This window comes from Vombatus ursinus, unplaced genomic scaffold (assembly GCF_900497805.2).
Source record: "Vombatus ursinus unplaced genomic scaffold, bare-nosed wombat genome assembly UNPS02014839.1, whole genome shotgun sequence".
NCBI classification, from domain to species: Eukaryota; Metazoa; Chordata; class Mammalia; order Diprotodontia; family Vombatidae; genus Vombatus; species Vombatus ursinus.
In genome coordinates this window covers 52,783-68,026 of record NW_020954617.1, presented here as the reverse complement: position 1 = coordinate 68,026, position 15,244 = coordinate 52,783, and positions in this window count along the sequence as shown.

The following is a 15,244-nucleotide window of genomic DNA, read 5'->3' as shown; positions in this document are numbered from 1 at the left end:
TATAGTCCACTTCAGGGTAAGAGCCTTATAATTAAATATAAACTGCCTTACACTCCCAAAGAATGCTTTTATTACATCTCCAGTTATGTCCATGTTAAAGAATTTCATGTACCACAATTTACTATATATATTTTTTAAAAGTATAGAACATGAAGAAAAAAAAATTTTTAATATCAATCAACAATCATTTGTTAAGCATTATTGTGTGCAAATCACTGGAAGAAATATAAAGTTTAGATAATATGTGATCACCTAAAAGAACTTACAGTCTAGCAGGGGGTGGTAAGGCAATAAAGCACAGATAATTTTAAGATACAATATTACATAAGAATCTTAATTCAAGAGACAGGTGGAATATCAGCTGATCAATCAATGAGCATTTATTAAGTGCCTCCTGTGTGCCAGACTATGTGCTAGGTGCTGGAAATATAAGTACAGAGAATGAAACAATCCTTACTCTCAAGTTGCTTTCATTCTACTCAGGGAGACAAGTACACATATAAATACATAGAGATTAAATATAAAGAGAATAAAAATGAAATAGTTAAATAAGAGGTAGTTGGGTAGTTTGGCACTAGCATTTGGGACATTCAGGAAAGGCTTCCAACAGGAGATGGGAATGGGCTGGAACTGGTCCTTGAAAGAAGAGATAAGGCAGAGATAAGGAAGGAATGAATTCCATGAATAAGAGATGGTCAGAGCAAAAGTCAGAATACAGGAGGGAGGTCATGTGTGAAGAACAGAAGAAAAAAACCAGTTTGGCTAGATTCTGGATTTTCTGTGTGTGAGGGGTGTAATGAGTAAATCTAGAAAGATAAATAGCATCAGGTTGTGAAGGGATTTAAAAGCTAAACAGAAATTTCTATTTTATCCTAGAAACAAGGAACCACTGGAATTGATTGATTAGGGTAATAGCATAGATATTGGGTAAGGTATAATTACTTTGACTTCACTGTGGGGGATGGTCCAAAGAAGGAAGAGACTTCAAGCAGGAAGAACAATTAATTAGAAGATTGTTTCAATCATCTCAGCAAGAGGTGATGGGGCCTACATTTGGATAATAGCTGTGTGATTAGCGAGAAGGGATTGGATGCTAGAGACACTGGGGAGGTTGAAACAAGATGCGGCAACTGATTAAAAATGAGTCATGAAGGAAAGTGAGATGCCAAAGTTATCAACCTGAGAGACAGGAAGGATAATGAAACTTTCAACAAAGATAAGAAAGTTTGGAAGAAGGAAGAGTCTGCACACACACACACACAAAAATAATGAGTTCAGTCTGGGACATACTGAGTGTGAGATGTCTCTGCAACACTCAATTTGAAATGTTTAATAGGCAATTGGTGATGTGAATTAGAAACTCAAGGGAGACAAGGGGGCTGGATATGAGATCTGAGAGTCATCTACAGAGATAGAAATGACAATTAAACCCATGCAACTATATGTAGAGAGAAAAGAGGAAAAAAAAGGAATATTCACATTTGGTGGGAGGCTAGAGTGATAGAGATGAAGAGTCAGTAAAGGAAACAGTGAAGAAGCAATCAGACAGGTACCCAGAAAGGAGAGCCAATCTAGGAGGAAAGGAGAAAAGTTAAATGTGGCAGATAGACTGAGAAGGATGATGAATAGAAAAGACATCAGATTCAGCAATTGATTAGAATAACAGTTCAAAGTGCTCTGTTGAAGACAAAAGAAAAATATGCATAATAAATGCAACAATGTAAATAAAGGAAAGCTCAAGAGGCAACAAAACCAGTCAAATGCAATAGTCAATGTTGGTATCAAGCTCTTAAAACTAAAAGAACACTTCTCTGGCAACAATCACTATATTGGAGAATGTACATAAAAGAAGAAATTGTTTGGGTGTTTGATGGGAAGTGACTATTAGCAATCATTCTTTTAAAATGGATTTTAAAAGAAAAGAGCATTTTTCTTGGAATTAAAAGACTTGATTTTGAATAGTGAAAAAAAAGATCATTGGCAACTTCGGAGAGAGTAGCTGAATTGAATGATAATTATAGAAGGTTGAGGAGTTATGAGAAGGGAGGAAGTGAAGGAAATGAGTGTGGAAGGCTTTTTCTAGGAGTTTGACTAAGAAAGGGAGGAAAGCTTTGGGGTGACAGCTTGAGAGGATGAGAGGGTATAATGAAAGATTTTTAAGAACTCAGCAAATAGGGAGAAGTAGTGAAAGAGAGGGGATGCTGGGCATTGTGAACTGCTGGAGAAAAAGGGAGAGAAGAGGCTCAAGCGACATATTTGAGGGTTTTATAGCAAAGAGAAGGGATACCTCTTTGTCAGACAGTGGGAGAGAGGAGATGAAACTGGGGAATAATGTCAAATGGTTTTGAGGTGAAGAAAATGGGAGAAGAAGGAGCTCACTTCTACTGGACTCAATGGGCAATTGGGTGGCACAGTACCGGGCCTGGAGTCAGGAATACTGAAGTCAGGAAGAAACATCTTCCTAAGTTCAAATCTGGCCTCAGACACTTACTAGCTATGTCACCCTGGGCAAGTCACTTAATTCTATTTGCCTCATTTCCTTCATCTGTAAAACGAACTGGAGAAGGAAATGGCAAACCACTCTAGTATCCCTGCCAAGAAAACTCCAAAGGGAGTCATAAAGAGTTGGACAAGACATAAAAACAACTAAACAATTATTAATTTTCTCAGCAAAAGTAATAGGCAAAGTCCTGGGGGGGGGGGATGAGAGGCATAGGAAGATTGAGGAGGAAAGAGAAAGTTTGAAACAATTTCTATGGGTAGTAACATAGGGAATCAATTAGAGAGGAAGAAAAGGGCTACTTTGTTACAGCGAGAGTTCAGTTGAAGTTGGATAGCATAAATTTATAATGTACCCAGTTAAGATTGTGTGACTTCTTCTAGCTCCATTAAGCAGTCCATAAGTAGGAGTGGAGAAGGAAGATGGTGGAAGTAATACCAGGAGAAGGCTTTTCAAGAAAAGACAAGCCAAGGGAATAAGGAATTTGAGAGCAGAAGACAAGGTAGATGTGAAATAGCTAACTACAGGGTTAATATTAGGAAGTGAAGTCAGAGCAGAGTTAAAGGCCTGAGAAAGTACTGAGAGATTTGAAGTTTTCATTGAGAGCAAAGAATAGGGTCATCAGGAATGAGGCTAGGGAGAGATGGAAGGGAAGTTAAGATCAGATAGAGGAATATCAGAGTTTCTAATTAAGAAAATGGATGATTTGTGAGTAATGATTAGATCCAGTGTATGGCTATTTATAGTGTAGACGAGGCAGAGTGAAGAAGCAAGTCATGAGATTTAAGGCAGCTGAGGAACAGGAAAATTACAAAGTTTGACGGGGCATCAATGTGAAGGTTGAAATGCCCTCGTATAAGGGAAGGATTCAAGTAGGAGAGGAAGATAGTTGAGTGCTGAACTACTTGAGAAAGGAAGGAGAATGAGCTAGGGCACAAACTATGATCTGGATCGGGTGGAAATTTTTTTATTTCGTAGACTTCAAAAGAGGAGTAATAGTGGTGTAGGGAGAGTATTACAACTCTCTGTGTCAGGAGGTGTGAGAGAAGGTACAATCCATACTGGACAGTGTGGCCACAAATGCGAGTAAGCTAGATTTCAAGTGAAAGCTAGGAGATGGAAGAAATGAAAGAAAAAAAAAATCTAAGATGAAGGAGAGTTTGTTCACTATACAATGAGAATTTCATGGGACATATTGGAAAGAGTATGAGGAATTAGAATGAGAACATGGATAGGATAGTGTTGAGGATAGGAATGAGACATGAGGAAGTAGGGGACAGTTTATCCCTAAAAACCTGAGTATTAATTAATAAAGGAAGTAGATGCTATTATTACCTCCATTTTCCAGATGAGGAAACTGAGGTTGAAACCTCATCTGGAAAATAAGGATAATGATGGCACCTACCTTACAGGGTGATTGTGAGGCTCAGATGACATAATATATGTTAAGCACTTTGTAAACCTCAAAAGGGCTATGTAAATGTTAACTATTATTATTTTAAATCCAAATGTTCAGGCTTACCTCTTACAAGGAATAGGAAAGGATAGTTTATTTTTCCCTCATTCCCACCCCAATTTCCTTTCCTTCCACTGTTTAAGGACAAGGCTATCCTCCTTTTTGTCATCTTTTTGCTTTTCAATCAAAGGGAGACAATTCTCAGAGCCATTATCAGTGAAGCAATAAATGTATACATGTATTGTATCTTCAACAAACATAGTCGAAATTTATTTTATTATTTTACTCAAGTCTTTATACTTTGTTACTCTGGTATTTGTGGTTAACTTAAAATTGGAGAAATCAATGTTTGAATGTTGGTTTTGGACAGACACTCCTTTTACAATATAAAGGGAGGACAGCCCTCTTCAAAGCCTAGAACTCTTTTCATTCTTCTTCAACATGGGAGTTGTGTTCCCTCATTTGTTTTACCAGATCTATACTTCTTTGGTATAGCAAGCTCTCAATGAAGGACCTACCAATGTAGACCAGCACCTCCTCTGCAATTTATAGTCTTAGAGAGTTTTCTAGGGCACTAAAGGTTTAAGGGACTTAGCCAAAGTCATAAAACCAATATGCATCAGAGCCAGGTCTTGAAATCCAACCCCTACAACAATTCTCTGGGTCAATACGTCACACTGCCTATTACACTCCCAATCTTTAGATGGGGCAAATTGCAAAGATGCAAATAACATGTCCACCAAACCTAGACCCCACAAATATTTTATGAACAATGTCTCATGGCCAAGGAACTGAGGTGACATTCAGCAGAGGTGAAACTACATTTTAAAAACGCCATTGGAAGAAAAAATTCTCGCTCATTCTTAAATCAACGAATTCAATATCACTAAATCAATAATGAATGGTCTTTTTGCCGCTAGGTACATGGCAAATAGGTGCATCAGCATTCATCAGAATCAGAAGCAAAATGGAGCCAAGAAATTCAAGATTAACCAATTTATTCTGCAGCACTATTTCATTCTGAATGACTTTACTTCATCTTCACCAGACAATTTCCAAACTGCCCTCTAAGAAAAGTATTAACCAACAAATAAAGGGCATCCATTGTTTTTCTCTGATGGATGTTGCTTTCATAGCACAATCTTTGCTCAGTGTTACTCTGGTAGGGAAAAACCTTTCCAGGTGTCCTATGCTTCCTTCATATTTCATTCCAAACACAAAATTGTTTTACTCAAGGAAAGAACCACTGTAAGAGGGAACTTCCTGGCCTCTATGCTTTTGTTCACTTAACATTTACCTTCAATGCCACCTTTCCCCTAAGGTTATTCCCCATTGATAGTCACTCTTCTACATCCTTCACAACCCAGATGCTTTTCTTTCATTGAGTATTCCCAGATCTCCAAGCATCAATTATAATTCCCCTTCTTAGAACTTTCATAGAATTTGTTTTGTGCCTTATTTATTTTGTACTTTAGCTATTTGACTATGTCTTGTCTCCTTTTGCATTTGTAGGCTCCATTTTATTTCTCTTCCTATCTCACTTATCCCATAACAATGTTCTACATGTAATACATATATAATACATACAGTACATATAGATTAATAAATACATTTTATTAATAAATTCTTATTAACATATTAAATAAACCATATCACAGTGGTTCTTTTCCTGAGTAAAACAATTTTGTGTTTGGGATGAAATATGAAGGAAGCGTGGGACACCTGGAAAAGAACCAGTTTTTCTCTACCAGAGTACACTGAGCAAAGACTGTGCTATGAAAGCAACATCCATCAGAGAAAAACAATGGATGCCCTTTATTGGCTGGTTATGGGCTTTTCTTGGAGGGCAATCTGAAAATTGCCTGATGAGGATGAAATAAACAGGAACTGAGGAACTGATAGATGAAGTGGAGCTTGATCCAATGACACCCAACCCACTTGATGATATTGAGAACGTAAGGGGCAGGTCACCAAGACAAGGTGGTATTAAGGACATCCCTCTTTCAGACCTGGAGTTGTTTCATCTGCTCCTATAAAGGGCAGTGCCTTTTAGATTTTGAGTGGGTCAATTGGCACCTTGCAGGATTTGGAGTCAAGTCCCACAGGTAAGAGTTGTGAAACCTTGTGGTCTCACTCACACCCTAACCTCCTATTCTCAGAACATAAATTGTACAGAATTGAGAGTGGCCAAATCACTGTTTGTAAAAGGAAGTTGCATTGAGCTTTGGCCAGGACCTGTTGTAATGCCACTGAGACCTGATTGCTGTACATAAATAAATACCCTGAGGGTGAGTCTCTGATAAGAATTTAACTAGGTGGGAACATGAAAAAACAGGGTCATAAAATCGAAAGGAAGGGGAAGGAGAGACTGGAAAACAAGGGTATAAAATGTAAAATACACATGACTCAAGTCATATTGACCAGTTTGGCAATAGCCTAAACATCCCTGGGGAGCATCCAGAATTTAATAATAAAAGTAATAGAAGGGAGAAGTGCTACCTAGCTGGGCCTCACCTCAGGCTATCTGTAGTAATTGAGACCTACAGTGATCCTCAGTATAGGAGAACAACAAAAAAGCATGGGAAGGCCATCAGCTGAAGATAACTGTCAATGCCTTTGATTTTGGTTCATGTAGCCTCCCCTTTATTTGACAGCTATATCCTTACAAGTCAAGTAAATAGATCATCTGTGTGTTTGTGTGTATATATACACACACATACGTATGTATATGTATACATATGTAAACATGTTTAAATACATATATGTGTACATATGGGTATACACACAAATATAGAGGTAGCTAGATGGTGCAATGGTTAGATCTTGGGACTTGGAGTCAAGAAGACATGAATTTGAATCCTGCATCAGACACTTACTAGCTATGTGATCTTGGGCAAGTTGCTTAAACTCTATTTGCCTCAGTTTCCTCATCTGTAAGATAGGTATAATAATAACACCCACCTCACAGGGTTGTTGTAAGGATCAAACGAGTTAACATGCAAAACACTTTGCAAACCTTAAAGTGTCACGTAAATACTAGCTGTTATTATTAACGTCTATTTGTAGTATATTTATATATCTATGTATATACATAGATGTATATACACATATTGTTGAATTATATAAATATATTTTCATCATCTTGATACCTGAGATTAGGACAGAAGTAGCTTCTTACTAGTAAATTGTTTTATAAAAATAAATTTACACTTAGTTGTTCATTTAGGAGGTATTTGATGACATTGTAGGGTGGTTAACTGTTTTCTAACTCAAGGATCAGCCAAATCCCAAGGGTTTTTAAAAAAACAAATTAGCATTTTCCAATAGAAAAAATTTTCAAAAGCTATAAATAGGATTTTTTTTGAAAAGGAAGAATTTGAGTAATCAACAGTCATATGGAAAAAAATGTACCGAATCATAATAATTAAAGAAATGCAAATTAAAACAACTCTGGGGTTCCACCTCTTATTGATCAAATTGACAAAGATGACAAAAATGGAAAATTACAATTGTTGGCGGGACTGGCAAAATCAGTCACATTGATGAATTGTTGGTGGAACTGTAAATTGGTCCAGTCATCTGGAAAGTAATTTGGAACTATGCTCCAAAAGTAAATGATAAACTCTGCTTATACAGTGACGCTTTGATACCACTATAAGACCTATACCACAAAGAGATCAAAGAAAGAGGAAAAAGGCTCACATATACAAAACTATAGTCTATCCCTTTCTAGTGGCAAAGAACTGGAAACAAAGTGGGTGCCCATCAGCTGGGTAATGGCTAAACAAATTATAGGATATATATGTGACATAACAGCATACGTGTGTGTGTGCATGTATAATGTGCCATAAGACCCTATTTCAGATAAACCTGGGAAGACCTGTATAATCTAATGCATAGAGAAATGAGCAGAAGCAGTAAAACAATTTATATAGCAATAATCACATTGTAAAGGAAAACAACTTTAAAAGACTTAAGAACTCTGATCAATGCAATGACCAACCATGAGGAATCATGAAACATGCTACCTACAGAAGGGTGATAGACTCAAGATGCATAATGAAAGAAATATTTTTCAGACATGTGTGGATTTGCTTTTGTTGACTGTCCTTTTTTGTAATAAGGATCATGTTTTTGTTTTTATTAGGAAGGAAACTTTTGTGGAGGACTGTGGATCTACAGATAAGTGTATTTTTTCCTTAAAAAAGAGGGTCACTGAAGCATTTTAAAATTCACAGAAGAGAACAGAAGGAAATTCAAAAGGAAACATAGATAAGTAGGACAGCTCTGAAAATAACAGGCTGAATTTATTACATACTTTAAAAAAAAAGGGAAGCTATCTATAATAGTGTAACATCTCTCTAGGGATTCACTGGAAAAAGTCACACAGCACCTGCCAAGTTGTGTCCCCAGAGGGGTAGTTATTATCTCAACCAGGGTTCTAGGGGTAACCATGTGGTGAATATCCTCCTAGATGCTAGTTCACAAGCCCCCACTGGTGTGTTTCCCCTTGAACAGACAGTAGACTCAGTTCTTTAGCAAATTCCTTTACTCAAATGCACATCAGGGCCACATTCTGGCACAAACATACCCAAAATCCAAGAAGGAGTAAAGAGTGGACAGGAATTTAAAATACAATGGTAGTAAGACATACGTGAAGGGAACACATGACCAAGGCAATCCACAACTCCAGTATTGCAGGGCCTCATGTCCTTTCTTTCTAGAAAGAGTCCTCATGAAGTTCACTACACATTGCTCTATTGTTCAGCTGGTTCTTTACAAGGCATGGTTTCTCTGACAGTCCTGCAGTCCAGCTGGGCTTTTTCACTCTAGTATGCAGTGTCTCAGCTAGAGACAGGCCAATCTGCTGCTGAGCTGGGTCAAGCAGGTCAATGGCTGTTCTGGCTCCTCACCAAACTCCACTGCTGCTGAACTAAGCTGAACTGATTGTTCAGCCACTGTGCTCCTCTGAGGACACAGCCTCTTTGTTGGACAGATCGATCCCCATAGTCTCCTGGACTTACTCTCCAGTGGGGAGCCATTGTCTTTTTCCTACCTTCAACCACTGGCTGGGCTGGGGGGTTCTGGGCTCTCATCAGCTAAAGAGTTACTGAGATCTTACAGCTACAACAACAACACTTAGCTTTTTGAATGAATTCTTTTTAACTAAAAAGTGCGGTCTGTCAATAAGCCACTTCACGTTGCCTTGGGATATCTAGTTTCAGTCATTTTCACCTCTTCCCCAGCTTTTGGTAATCTTGGGTAGCTGAGGAGCTATGTGTGAACGCAATCTATTCCCTGGAGGCATATTCATTTTCTTGCTGGCTATTTGATAAGCAATTAAGAAACATCTTCATCCTCATCCTTTAGACTACTTTTTTATCACCTTATAGCTCTAACTAGTCCTTGCAAAAAAGGATCCCTTGTGTGGCAGTTGTGAGACACTTCCTTAATCCTCTCCACATTCAGGACCTCCAGCTCAGATTCTTATCTGGGCTAGGATAAGGGCTTTTCTTTTACTTCCTCGTCATCTCAAGGACTGGCACTGTGCCCCACCACACTGTCCTTGCTTCACCTCTGCGGTTTTCTGAGGCTAGGGATAAACATATGCTTGCCTCTTTGTTGGGCCTTCAATTCCCCTTTCTAGGATAAGGAATGCCTTTTTTTGTATCTGAAGGCTTTCCCTTTTACCTTTTAATGTCCCTTTTATCCTTTTCAGACCTTTATTTTTACTGGTCTCATTGGGCCAGAAGTGTCAAACTCACAGCCCGTGGCTACTTGAACTCCAGTGCTGCTTGAACTAGATTAAAATGTAACTGGGAAATGTTTCACAAATACAAATGTAATACAACACAGAGAACGTTCATTTGTGATTGATCACTCTCCTCCTTAATACTCTCTTCTCTCTAGGTTTTCAGGACAGCACTCTGTCCTGGTTTTTTTCTTACCTATGTAACCCATCCTTCTCTGTCTCTTGCTATATACCTCCTTCAGATCACGACCTCTAATTGTAGGTGTACTTCAGGGTTCTGTCCTGGACCCATGTCTCTACTCCCACTATACTACTTCCCTTGGTGACCTCATCAACTCCCAGGGATTTCATTATCATCTCAAGGCTGGTGGGGAGGTATCTCCAGTCATCCTGATCTATGTCTTGCCACTGGACCCAGATGGCTCCAGAGAAGAAAGTGAGGCTGGTGGCCTTGCACAGCCCTCCCTTACTTAAGCCCAATTCACTTGCAAGTCATGGCAGCATCTTCCAGGTGTCATGGTCTTCTTCTAGAATGAGAGACAGAACAACAACAGTGCACACCTTAATTTTATTTTATTTTTAGATATCATCACTTCATATTCAACTCACACCTATATTCTTTGTCTATACTTTCTAACTATCCTAATAATGAGAAAGGTCTTAGGAGTTACAAATATCATCTTCCCATGTAGGTTTAACTATTACTGTAGAGGGAAGTATGTATAAAGTGTTTAGGGAGGACTGGCGCCTCTGGTATGAGGGCTTGTTAAGCCCTTTTCAGAACTGCCACTCCATTTTTGGTATCCACTTGTCAACCAATTCTCACCCATGAATCCAAGAAACTGTAGCATGTGCAGCAACCACACCCCAATAAAACTTTTTTGGCAGATGGTCTAAATCAGATTGAGGGTGACAGACAGGCCTCAAACCTGTTAGTGAGTTAAGCAGATGTCTACCCTAAAAATGTGAAGACGTCCCCCAGGTGAAATAGGCAGATGAGAAAAAAATTTGTTCCAATGCCATGAAGGTTGCTGAAGCAGGCATTGTGGAGTGCTTTGAGCCTAGTCAGATGTCAAAGACACCAAGGTCATCCACTACATCCTGGCCCATCTTGATTTTTGTGGACTTTGGATGACTCAGAGAGAGTGAGGCTGACACATCACACAACTCTGCCTCACTTAAATCCAGTCAAGACATCACCCTCTTGATGTCATCGGTCCTCTTCATAAAAGGACAACAACAACAGATCCTCCCAATCCCTCAGGTTGGAAACCTAGGAGTCTTCCTGGATTCCTCACTATCTATCATCTTCCATATTCAGGCAGTTGCCAAGGCCTGTCAATTTCACCTTAACTACATCTCTCCTATACACCCCCTTCTCTCCTCTGACACTGCCATCACTCTGGTGTAGGTCCTTATCACCTCTCACCTGGACTGTACTAGTGGATCTGCCTGCCTCAAGTCCCCAACCACTCCAATCCAGCCTCCATTCAGCCATTATAAATTCAACAATGTCACCCCTCCCCACCTCCACTTAATAAACTCCGGTGGCTCTCTATTGTGACTCTCCCCCACCACACACACTCAAAGAAGTCCAGTAATTTCCTGTTGCTTCCAAAAGCAAATACAAAATACTCTGTTTGGCATTCAAAGCCCTTCATAACCTAGCCCACTCCTACCTTTCCAGTCTTCTTACATCTTACTCTCCAACACATAATCTTCAATCCAGTGAAAGTGGCCTGGCTATTCTAGGAACCAGATGGTCCATTTCTCAGTTTTTGGCATTCTCTCTGGCTGTCCCCAACCTGCACAGCTCTATCTCCTCCACCCTGACTCTGACCTCCCTGGCTTTCTTTAAGTGCCCTAAAATCCCACCTTCTGCAGGAAGCCTTTTCCCAAAATTTAATTCCAGTGCCTTCCCTCTGTTAATTATTTCCTATTTAACCCGTATATAGTTTATTTTTGCATGTTGTCTCCTCTATTAGGTTTTAAGTTCCTTGAGGTCAGGGACTGGCTTTTGCCAACTTTTGTATCCCCAGTGCTTAACACAGTGCCTAGCGCACAGTAGGCACTTAATAAATGTTTATTGATTGGTTGGTTGGCTTTTCAAATCAGTATGGACTGCAAAAATGATTTCTTTTTGAATTTGACATCACTGCATTGAAGTACTACCCCTCCTTACGGTAAAGATTCATGATTTCACAAATAACCCCCTTTTTCTGTTAAATGTTTTAAAAGAATATTTTTAAGCAAGTTGGTCGGCTTTGCATAAACACCTGACTCTGAGGGAATCATCTTTAGTAATCAGTTTTGTGAGTCATCCCTAGCAATTGAAAAGAGAGCTAGCTATGGAGGAAGAGCCCAGCTTTTGAGAGAAAATTACTCTGCTCTTTCTTTTGCACCTTTTCCAGAGAAGCAAAGAGGGAGAAGATTTCTTCTCTCCTCCTCATCACCCATTTATAATACTGTCTTCCAGCACAGTCACTCACCCACAAGGAAACACTAAGCACAACAGAGAGGAATCCATCTGAAGAATTGAGTAGAGCTTTGAAAAAAAACAGACCCAAGGAGACCAAAGGGGTGACTTGCCAAGAGGACTACTGCACCCAGGGGCATGGTATAAAGACACAATACAGACAATGGGGATCTGCAGTACCAGTGGTAACCATTGCCTTGGTCATTTTTCCTCTCTATTAGTTAGTCAACAATCAACTAGTATTTAAGGGCTTACCACGAGGGTACTCTATGTTTATTCCCACTCATCCCACTGATGTTTTATGAAGGTATGAAAGTGTATGCCCCAAGTTTAAGAGGGTATACTTTCTGATCAATTGAATCTATTCTGTTTTGGAAAATTGAGAATGTTTTATAGGTACGAATTTTACTGCCCATTTCCATAAATACCTTTTCTGTTGTTCAGTTGTATCCAACTGTTCTTGTGACCCAATTTAAGGGTTTCTGAGCAAAGATATCAGAGTGGTTTACCATTTTCTTCTCCATTTTACAGATGAAGAAACTGAGGCAAACAGGGTTAAGTGACTTGTCCAGGGTCACACAGCTAGTAAGTGTCTGAAGCCAGATTTTAACTCAGGGATGAGTCTTTCTGACTCCAGGCCCCTCACTCTATCCACTTCACCATCTAGTTACCCCATAAAAGCATAAATTAACTTTGAATTAATTCATCAACTGGTTGACTAAAAGCATAAGTGGGACCTTATCAGCAAAGAACCTTGAATCTGAAGTAGTCATCCCACAGAGCACCCAACCTGTGAACATGAATAGGGAAGGAGAAGCAGCATAAAGGAGAGGGCTAAATAAGTAAAAGTTGAAGGAGGAGATAAAGGTCCGTAGAAAATATTTTAGGGATCACTTAGTTCACCTCCCTAATCTTTTCATGAGAGAGGGATAAAAATGTTTTGTTTGTTTTGTTTTGTTTTTGTAGCAGGGGAAGGCACGTTCCCTCTCCACCCCCTGAACTCCCAAGTATTCTGGTATCTCAGCTGAAGCATTTCAGAGTTTTAAGACTGTTTGCATGACACCACCCAATGGGAATTTGAAGGCTCAAGAAGTATGCATGTGTTTATTCCCCAGCCTCAGTAAGCCACAGAAGTGAGATTAGGATAATGTGGTAAGGCATACTGCTGGCCCCTGAAATAGGGAAGAAGTAAAAGAAAATCCCTCCCTCTAGCTCACAAATCAGGGCTTAATGTCCCACATGAAGAGGAATGAGGAGTATCTATCATCTCACAGCAGCTGCCTAAGGTGCCATTTTTCAACAATTAGAGTTGTAAGGTAGGTGAAAAAGTAGTGGAAAGAACCTGTCAGAATCTGCAGCTGGAATAACAGCACAAGTCACCTCCATAGCATGGTGAGATATCTTCATAAGACAGTGGTTTCCTAACTAAAATCTTAAAATCCCCATTGAATAACTCCCAGGTATGTGGTCCTGAAATTTCATGGAACCAAGATGAATAGCTTGCCGAGAAAAGAACATATTTCATAAAGCACTTTGTCCTTGTCATCTGTGTTTGCATATTATGATTCTTAATTTTTCCTTTACTAAAGATATATGATTTTGTTGTAGGTGCCAATTACCAATCGAAACCCTGGTGCCCCTTAGAGAAAAGGAAAGAGGGAATAATATTTTAAAGTTCCTACTGTGTGCCAGGCACTGTGCTAAGCATTTACAAATATTATCTCATTTGTCTCTTTGAGCAGTTAGATGTCACAGTGGATAGAGTGCTCTATCTGGCGTCGGGGACTCATCTTCCTAAGTTCAAATATGGCCTCAAACACTTACTAGCTGTGACTCTGAGCAAGTCACAACCCTATTTGCCTCAGTTTCCTCATCTGCAAAATGAGCTGGAGAAGGAAATGGAAAACCACTCCAGTATCTTTGCCAAGAAAACCCCAAAAAGGTCACAAAGAGTCAGACCAACTAAAAAATGAGTAGGCATTCAAACAATCTTCATGAGCCTCTTTCACCAAAATACTGATCACAAAATCTTAACACATTGCTGACAAGCCTCAACAAACTTAGTTAGGCTGGTGCTTGGATGATCAAAACACTGAGATGTTGAGACCATATAAGAAACTATCCCAGAATGTTTGAACCTGTTAGAATTTGCAGCTGGAATAGCCATTGACAGCACAAATCACCTCCATACCACGATGAGATATCTGCATAAAACAGTGGTTTCCTAACTAAAATCTTAAATGATAAAGTCATTCTAAGGGTCCCTAGGGAGGTATCTAAGTCAATTTAATTTTTTTTAGCAAGGGAAATAACTATAACTTAGATTATCCACAGGAAAGTTTACAATCATAGATCATTCAAATATAAGAACCTTGAGAGAAAGGATGATGTCATTCTTTGTATTTATGTCCCCAGTGCCTAGCACAGTGACCAGCACATAGTAGGTACTTTAAAAATGCTTGTTGGTCCATTAAATCTATTCTATTTTCAAAAACAGAGAATAAAATTTTTTCAGTCTCTTCTTCCATCATTTAACAATTTCTATTCTTATTCAAGGGTACCTTTGTGAGAATGAAAGGTCTGGTAGCACTTACATACTAACTACCCTAATATATACAGACATTTTCATTAGAAGTCTTGAGAATAAAAAGCTACAGAGAAACAAGATGAATGAATTGACTAAATGTTCTCTTCCTACTAAAGACATTAACTAAAGTTTGGTTTTTAACTATAACCTACCTACCTCACAAATAGCTCATATGCCTACATCAGCCATAAAAGAATTGTCAATAAGATATTTCTTGAAAAGAACCCTTTCTTTTTTGTTTTTTGTTTTTTGTTTTTTTGGTTTTTTTGCTTAGGCAATTGGGGTTAAGTGACTTGCCCAGGGTCACACCGCTAGTAAGTGTCAAGTGAAAAGAACCCTTTCTAAAAATGGTTGGACATATCTCGAAATTATAGTTCATAAGTTGTTTGCATCTTTAGCTTTTTTCCCATTAAATTACCTTTAAGACATTGAAACATCTTAAGGGGCTTTTTGGGGGGAGTATGGGTATGTGA